Raw genomic sequence first — 8,168 nt, 5'->3', positions numbered from 1 at the left:
TTGTTAATTATTGGCACTGCATAATGTGCAATAGTTAAAAAAATTTGGAGTATAATATAATAAGGTTGGGCGACTTTTTATATATACACCAAATAATGATTTGAAATGAAATTAAAAATCATGCAAAATGCAAATCATAACCTGGAATAAGTATGTTAAAAACAAATGGTAAAATGGTAAGTTCGAAAATTGCCAGTCGAAATTATTAAAAATAATTTTGTTTTTAGTATTTTAAGAATTTGACAAAACACAAATAAATTTAACAAGAAAAAATATTGGTAAGTTCAGAAACTGTTCTCAATTCACTTTTAAAATATTATTTTTTGACAGTTGGCAAATATTACAAAACAAACTTCAAAGAAAATTCATTTAATTTACATAACATAAATGAAATAAAATATTTGAAAATTCAAGTCTAACGAGCTACATTTAATAAAACTCAATGAAAACCTCATGGATCTGTGCTTTTTCATGCTTGAATGAATAGTAAAAAGCTGCGCCCGCCTACAGTTTTCTGAACAAACAGAATTATTCGAACCTGCTACATATTCAGAACTGAAGGCTACGGGTCTCATACTGTCTAACCTATTTGTGATGATGGGAGCGCCTCTACAATGGCGAGATTCTTACTGTTAAAATCGTTTTTGACGACTTAAAAGCCTCTCGAGTTAGGGCTTCCGATGATACCAATTGTGATGATGTCATTTTTAAGGTGACTGGCCTCTACAGTTTATTTTAACTGTATTGATTTAAGCCCTTAAAAATAATTAGCCTCAGACTGTACATCTCAAAACCTATGGGGTTATTTAGAGGCATCTAGGATCGGGAATGCGAGAATATCCATTACCAATTATGATGATAAACGAACCTCTAGGCTTAGAAACTTCAGATTTTCTATTCCCGATTATGATGATTTGCGGAACTCTTAGCTTTAAAGCCTTAGACTTTCCGATATGAATTTATGTTGATTTCCAGATTTGTAATATGATGTTATTCTAAATTTGTTATCCTCAACCCCTGTAAGGTCGATAGTCACGGGGTATCCATTATAAAATATGATGATTAAAGGACCTATAGAGTCTAGAATCTGTGCGTGTCCATTACCGATTATGACGGTTTGAAGTCGTGTGACGTCAGGAATTTCAGACTGTCTATTACTGATTTTTGATGATAGATGCGATGATTATAACGGGATGAGGATGATAATTTCCGTCTGTTGAGTACAGATTCTGATGACTTACATGTCTCTGAGGTCGAGAAGCTCACAGTGTGCACATCAAATGTGATGATTTGAAGGCCTTTTAGGTCAATAGAGTCCGACTATCCATTATAGATTACGATGATTAAAAGGATTCTTGATTCATACCTCAAACTGCCTATTACCGATTTGTGATGATCAATAATACCCCAGAGACCTTTTGCTCTGGGATCAAGAACTTGAGACACTACCAAATATGACATAAAGGTCTCTAGGCTTCATTTCATTCAAAAATGGAATAAAGAAAACATCCAGAATGTGTGAGTAACACTCTTTCTAGATTCTATAAATATAGATGTTTCTAAAATTTTTAAATATTTTTAATTAGATATTTTGTGTGTCAACATGATGTCGTGTTTTGCTTCCATATCCATATCAAGACTGGTATTCAAGACTGGTATTGATTGGGAACTTACTCACCAACATAACTCGTCAGATTTTGCATGGACTGCATGGAATCTTAATTAAAATGTTATTTCTCCTTTAAGAACCTGACTGTATTCTAATTACTTGAATCTGAAATCTTAAACCAGTACTTGTTTCATTGGGGAAATAACATGGGAAAATGTGTATATTTGGCTATGTTTATGAGTTATGTATGGAAACGTAAGATGCCGCGTATGAATGACGAAAACGATTGCTTTCACTGACTTCATTAATTGATTAATCGATTGATCATGTTATGGTATGTCTTATTTGAACATTTATTCACATCATCAATTTTAACAATATTCTCCCTCTGTTCTCTATTTTTAGATATGCAGCATTGCAGCATCCAAAATTACCTACATGGATGCATTAATGGACAGGCATCATTTGATAAGCTACTGAAACGGGATTTATATTAACTCGCAAGAGACTCGCATAATTATTATTTCAGAATATTAAACAACAAATTGACTATTTTAAATACGCATTGACTGTTAGAACCAGATCCAGATCTATTTTGATGAAGTGTATTGCATATATTTAATGCAATTAGTTCTAAGATATTTAGTTGTAAGATATTTAGTTGTAAGATTGAAAGTTAAAACCAGATTCAGATCCATTTTGATGATGTATATTGCATATCTTTAATGCAATTAGTTGTAAGATGTTTAGTTTTAAGATGAAATATATTTATAAGGACATTTTTATACAAAAACATAAAAATAAAAAAAAATATTTAAATAAGTGTTGAAATTATTTTTCATACTTATAGACTTGTCATGTAACTGGCATAGTCGTTCCAATGTTTGAGACTAATAAATAAATATATGAAAATCGATTATTTAGATAAGATGTAATAACCATAAGATTAGTTAAATAAATAGAGAGGGTTATTGTCTTTTTAGAGTTTTTTCATTCTGTCTCTTCACATTATTACAATCATCCGGTAAGGTGTCCGGCTGTTCCATTTCTAATATAATTATTTTTATCTTCTCCACATGTGTGATTGTATTGAAATATTTTTAAAAAAAAAAATAACTCTAAATTAGACCAGTTAAGTATATATGAAATATATATGGAAATGCAGGTTAATAATAATCCATGCAAATAGTGCAAATGGTGACAGTTTTTCAAATTACACAATTCTGCACCTCGAATGTTACATACTGAAAATTTAGGAAAGTATTGTTTTTATTAATAATAAGGGAAATATTTTCTGTATTTTCTGTATTTTTGCATAACAATTAAAAAGAATTCTTTAAAGAATAGTTCTTGACATTGATTCAACAGTTGTCCTATTTCGTTATTTTACTCAATATTTAAATGATCTGAATTCATTTCTATATCAAAATCGGATTCTAACAGTGCAATATTATTTAAATTGGAATTGTTTTCTAAGTAAATCTTGGCTTTAAGAGCGGTTAGAAAATTCGTGCCCATAATAGCATTATATGTACGATTTGGAAAATCCGCAACCCTCCACGAGAAGGTCTCAAAGACATTAAGTTTTATTATTGGTGTGAGTAATTTAGTTGTTACTAAACCAAAGTGGTTACGCGATTTTTTCTTCACACAGAGTAATAAATAAAAATGCTTTTATAATGCTTGTACTTAAATCTGAATCATTCAAGCATAATATTTTTTTATTTTTTATTGTTATTCTTATTCTTATTAGGGATAATTCCGGTTTTGAGGAATCATTGAAAAATTTACTTCCTGAATTTTTTCTATATTATCGATTTGAATTGGCTCTATTTTATCAAATTTTAGTGTATTATGCATATTAATATTGATATTATATTCATGTTGGCCTAATCTATTATTCCAATTATTCCTATATTGTTGAATTGAACCATCATTATGACACTGAATTATATTATTGTTTCGACCACTATATTGATTACAATTGTTACTAAAATTTTCGTGTTGAATTGAATAATTATTAGTTTCATGTATCTTTCCAACTGAATTTGTATATATATTTGTTTCAGCTCTAGTCATCTTGTGATTATAATCTATTGCTCTTCTATCAGTCATCAAACTAAGTTTAGTATATTTACTTATTACATCCTGAAGAGTTTCATCTTTTGCTATATTCTCACGTAATAAATCTACAAGATCTCTATCAACATCAGATGGATCTATCAACATCAGATTGCAGGTTTCTTAACATCAACTTGATATAATTTATTTATTTCACATGTTTCAGTGAAAGTTTTGAAAAGCTCTTCCAAATTATTAACTTTAACTTGCCTGAAGAGTTTATATATCTCAGCATAAGTTTTTTTTATTCCATATGGCAACATCATAAAGTTCTCTTACAGACCGCCCGACTTCTCCAATTAATTTTAAATATACAACGATAAACTAATTGAATTTACATAACGCGATCGTTGGATCTCAATGGATCTAATAAACGATCTCAGGTTGTGGTTTCAAGACATCTTTCGGCTTTAAAAATGATACTGCTTGTTGGTGTTGCTCCTGATACTGCTGAAATTGTAATTGTTGTTGCAGCTACAACTGTTGCATTTGAGGTTGAAGTAATTCAATTTCTTATTTTTGACTGCGACAAAAACAACAAATTTGTTTCTAATTCATAAATCAAAAATTAAAACCAAATCCACGTTTTCTGACTGCGACAATTATAAAAGAACTCTCGTTTTCGATTCTAAAAATATCATATGTTTATTTTCTTTTTCCAACACCAGCTTTGGCTCTGGATTCAAATGTTTCAATCTAGAGACTAACTTAATATGTACATAGAAATTCATCTTACACCTAAAAAACCATATGCAGTTAATTCTTCTACAAATAAGTTGTCGTTTTAAAAGAGATGGAGAGAATTGTATATAACTTGTGCGATTAATACCGCAGGAAGTATTCCATCTATGACAAAAAATATTACGCATCGCGCGATAAGACGCATATTTTAAGTTGCTTGTTTCTCGTCACCTAAGTCGCTTTAACTGTTGCGAGCGAACTCAGTGTAAACTAAACAAAGTGCTAGTTTACAGAATTAAAAACTGTCAGAATAGAAGCACAAAGGAAGAAAAGACCAATTTCATAAAATCCGCTTAAAATTAGAAAAGTGCAAGCCAAAAGCGAGCCAAAAAATCGAAGATGATCGAAGACGATCATCAAGCACAAATACACGAAAACAGGATCCAAAACGAGTAAACGTGTGTATTGCTTATAATACCAGAAACTATTAAAAGTACAAGAATACCAAGTTTACATTTTAAATCGTGAAAATTATTGGAAAATATATTATATATATAATATATTGAAATATTTATTCTCTTTATCCTTCAAAATAGTTCCATCTCTATCGATATTAAATATACGTTTTAATGTATTATTTAAAAGTCGTGCTTGATACTGATACTGCAGTAATCATTTTTCCTACGACTGTCTGCATTACATGGCTCTATGGGAATGGGATACTTTTAGACGATACGATTTTATATGATCATGTGTTCACTTATGATTGCAATAGCTTGAACGTACTGTTTAGTTATTTCAAGGACTGGATAAAGAAATTAAAAAATTAGATGAATAATTTCGTATAAAAAGCGACATGTTTTGCTAAAATGCTGTTTAGTATGTCTAACCTATTGCAATTAACCTAATAAATCGGCAGTAATATCCATAAAATCCACAAAAGCATATGTGATGGAGAGATACTGTCATTATTCCAGTTTTCTTCACATATATTATAAATCGAGTTTGCGGTGAATTTTGAAATATTTTCAAAAAAAATTGATATACCAAATAAAAAATTTTGATATTTCATAAAAGAATGATTTGTTGAAGAGTAAGTATCTTCATCACAGAAAATATTTCGGCCTTTTTCGGAAACTTTCCAAAATTCAAAATTAAAAGTTAACAGTACAAAATTGTTAATTATTGGCACTGCATAATGTGCAATAGTTAAAAAAATTTGGAGTATAATATAATAAGGTTGGGCGACTTTTTATATATACACCAAATAATGATTTGAAATGAAATTAAAAATCATGCAAAATGCAAATCATAACCTGGAATAAGTATGGTAAAAACAATTGGTAAAAACAAATGTTAAAATGGTAAGTTCGAAAATTGCCAGTCGAAATTATTAAAAATAGTTTTCTTTTTAGTATTTTAAGAATTTGACAAAACACAAATAAATTTAACAAGATATTGGTAAAGGTAAATATTGGTAAGTTCAGAAACTGTTCTCAATTCACTTCTAAAATATTATTTTTTGACAGTTGGCAAATATTACAAAACAAACTTCAAAGAAAATTCATTTAATTTACATAAAATATATGAAATGAAATATTTGAAAATTCAAGTCTAACGAGCTACATTTAATAAAACTCAATGAAAACCTCATGGATCTGTGCTTTTTCATGCTTGAATGAATAGTAATAAAGCTGAGCCCGCCTACAGTTTTCTGAACAAACAGAATTATTCGAACCTCCTACATATTCAGAACTGAAGGCTACGGGCCTCATACTGTCTAACCGATTTGTGATGATGGGAGCGCCTCTACAATGGCGAGACTCTTACTGTTAAAACCGTTTTTGATGACTTAAAAGCCTCTGCAGTTAGGGCTTCCGATGATACCAATTGTGATGATGTCACCTTTAAAGTGACGGGCCTCTACAGTTTATCTTAACTGTATTGATTTAAGCCCTCAAAAATAATGAGCCTCAGGCTGTTCATTACCAATTAATCTCAAAACCTATGGGGTTAACAGCTTCAGACTAACCAAAAACGATTATTTAGAGGCATTTAGAATCAGGAATCCCAGACTGTCCACTACCGATTATGATGATAAAAGAACCTCTAGGCTTAGAAACCTCAGACTTTCGATTCCCGATTATGATGATTTGTGGAACTCTAGGCTTAAAATACTTAGACTTTCCGATATGAATGTATATTGATTTCCAGATTTGTAATATGATGTTATTCTAAATGTGTGATCCTTGATCCCTGTAGGGTCGATAGTCTTGGACCATACATTACTAATTGTGATGATTAAAGGACCTATAGAGTCAAGAATCTATGCGTGTCCATATCCGATTATGACGGTTTGAAGTCGTGTGACGTCAGGAATTTCAGTCTGTCTATTACCGATTTTTGATGATAGATGAGATGATTATAACGACATAAGGATGATAATCTCCATCTGTTGAGTACAGATTATGATAACTTACATGTCTCTGAGGTCGAGAAGCTCAAAGTGTGCACATCAAGTGTGATGATTTGAAAATCTTTTAGGTCAATAGTCTCCGACTATCCATTAGCGACTATGATGATTTAAAGGCCTCTTGATTCAATGGCCTGATACTGCCTATTACAGATTTATGATGATTTGAAGACCTTTAGGTCTGATTTATCAAAAGTCCCTGACTGTCCATTACCTACATATTATGATGATTAAAATGTCTCCTGATTTAGAACCTTAAACTGCCTATTAACGATTTGTGGTAATCGGTAATACCGATTATTATTTCATTCAAGATTGGAATAAAGAAAACATCCAGAATGTGTGAGTAACACTCTTTCTAGATTCTATAAATATAGATGTTTCTAAAATTTTTAAATATTTTTAATTAGATATTTTGTGTGTCAACATGATGTCGTGTTTTGCTTCCATATCCATATCAAGACTGGTATTCAAGACTGGTATTGATTGGGAACTTACTCACCAACATAACTCGTCAGATTTTGCATGGACTGCATGGAATCTTAATTAAAATGTTATTTCTCCTTTAAGAACCTGACTGTATTCTAATTACTTGAATCTGAAATCTTAAACCAGTACTTGTTTCATTGGGGAAATAACATGGGAAAATGTGTATATTTGGCTATGTTTATGAGTTATGTATGGAAACGTAAGATGCCGCGTATGAATGACGAAAACGATTGCTTTCACTGACTTCATTAATTGATTAATCGATTGATCATGTTATGGTATGTCTTATTTGAACATTTATTCACATCATCAATTTTAACAATATTCTCCCTCTGTTCTCTATTTTTAGATATGCAGCATTGCAGCATCCAAAATTACCTACATGGATGCATTAATGGACAGGCATCATTTGATAAGCTACTGAAACGGGATTTATATTAACTCGCAAGAGACTCGCATAATTATTATTTCAGAATATTAAACAACAAATTGACTATTTTAAATACGCATTGACTGTTAGAACCAGATCCAGATCTATTTTGATGAAGTGTATTGCATATATTTAATGCAATTAGTTCTAAGATATTTAGTTGTAAGATATTTAGTTGTAAGATTGAAAGTTAAAACCAGATTCAGATCCATTTTGATGATGTATATTGCATATCTTTAATGCAATTAGTTGTAAGATGTTTAGTTTTAAGATGAAATATATTTATAAGGACATTTTTATACAAAAACATAAAAATAAAAAAAAATATTTAAATAAGTGTTGAAATTATTTTTCATACTTATAGA

At 30.5% G+C, this 8,168-nt stretch overlaps 3 long non-coding RNA genes across 4 annotated transcripts; all 3 read left to right on the top strand.

Annotated features, from left to right (window-relative positions):
- The first annotated feature begins 1,247 nt into the window (after positions 1 to 1,247).
- Positions 1,248 to 2,135, top strand: LOC119663791. Its single transcript, XR_005251068.1, has 3 exons — positions 1,248 to 1,518; positions 1,587 to 1,943; positions 2,015 to 2,135. It is a non-coding gene; the product is annotated as an uncharacterized LOC119663791 (long non-coding RNA).
- A 3,496-nt stretch (positions 2,136 to 5,631) lies between these two features.
- LOC119663793 lies at positions 5,632 to 5,953 on the top strand. Its single transcript, XR_005251071.1, has 3 exons — positions 5,632 to 5,775; positions 5,827 to 5,888; positions 5,941 to 5,953. It is a non-coding gene; the product is annotated as an uncharacterized LOC119663793 (long non-coding RNA).
- Positions 5,954 to 5,975: 22 nt separating this feature from the next.
- On the top strand, positions 5,976 to 7,843 carry LOC119663792. Of its 2 annotated transcripts, XR_005251070.1 has the most exons (4): positions 5,976 to 6,609; positions 6,674 to 7,226; positions 7,295 to 7,651; positions 7,723 to 7,843. It is a non-coding gene; the product is annotated as an uncharacterized LOC119663792 (long non-coding RNA). The 2 variants fall into 2 exon arrangements; XR_005251069.1 differs by having other exon boundaries at positions 5,976 to 7,226.
- Positions 7,844 to 8,168: the final 325 nt, after the last annotated feature.

The sequence above is a fragment of the Teleopsis dalmanni genome, unplaced genomic scaffold, assembly GCF_002237135.1.
Source record: "Teleopsis dalmanni isolate 2A unplaced genomic scaffold, ASM223713v2 unscaffolded_contig_0897, whole genome shotgun sequence".
Taxonomy (NCBI): domain Eukaryota; kingdom Metazoa; phylum Arthropoda; class Insecta; order Diptera; family Diopsidae; genus Teleopsis; species Teleopsis dalmanni.
Note: the sequence above shows the minus strand (reverse complement) of the source record. Positions and strands in the feature narration are given on the sequence as shown.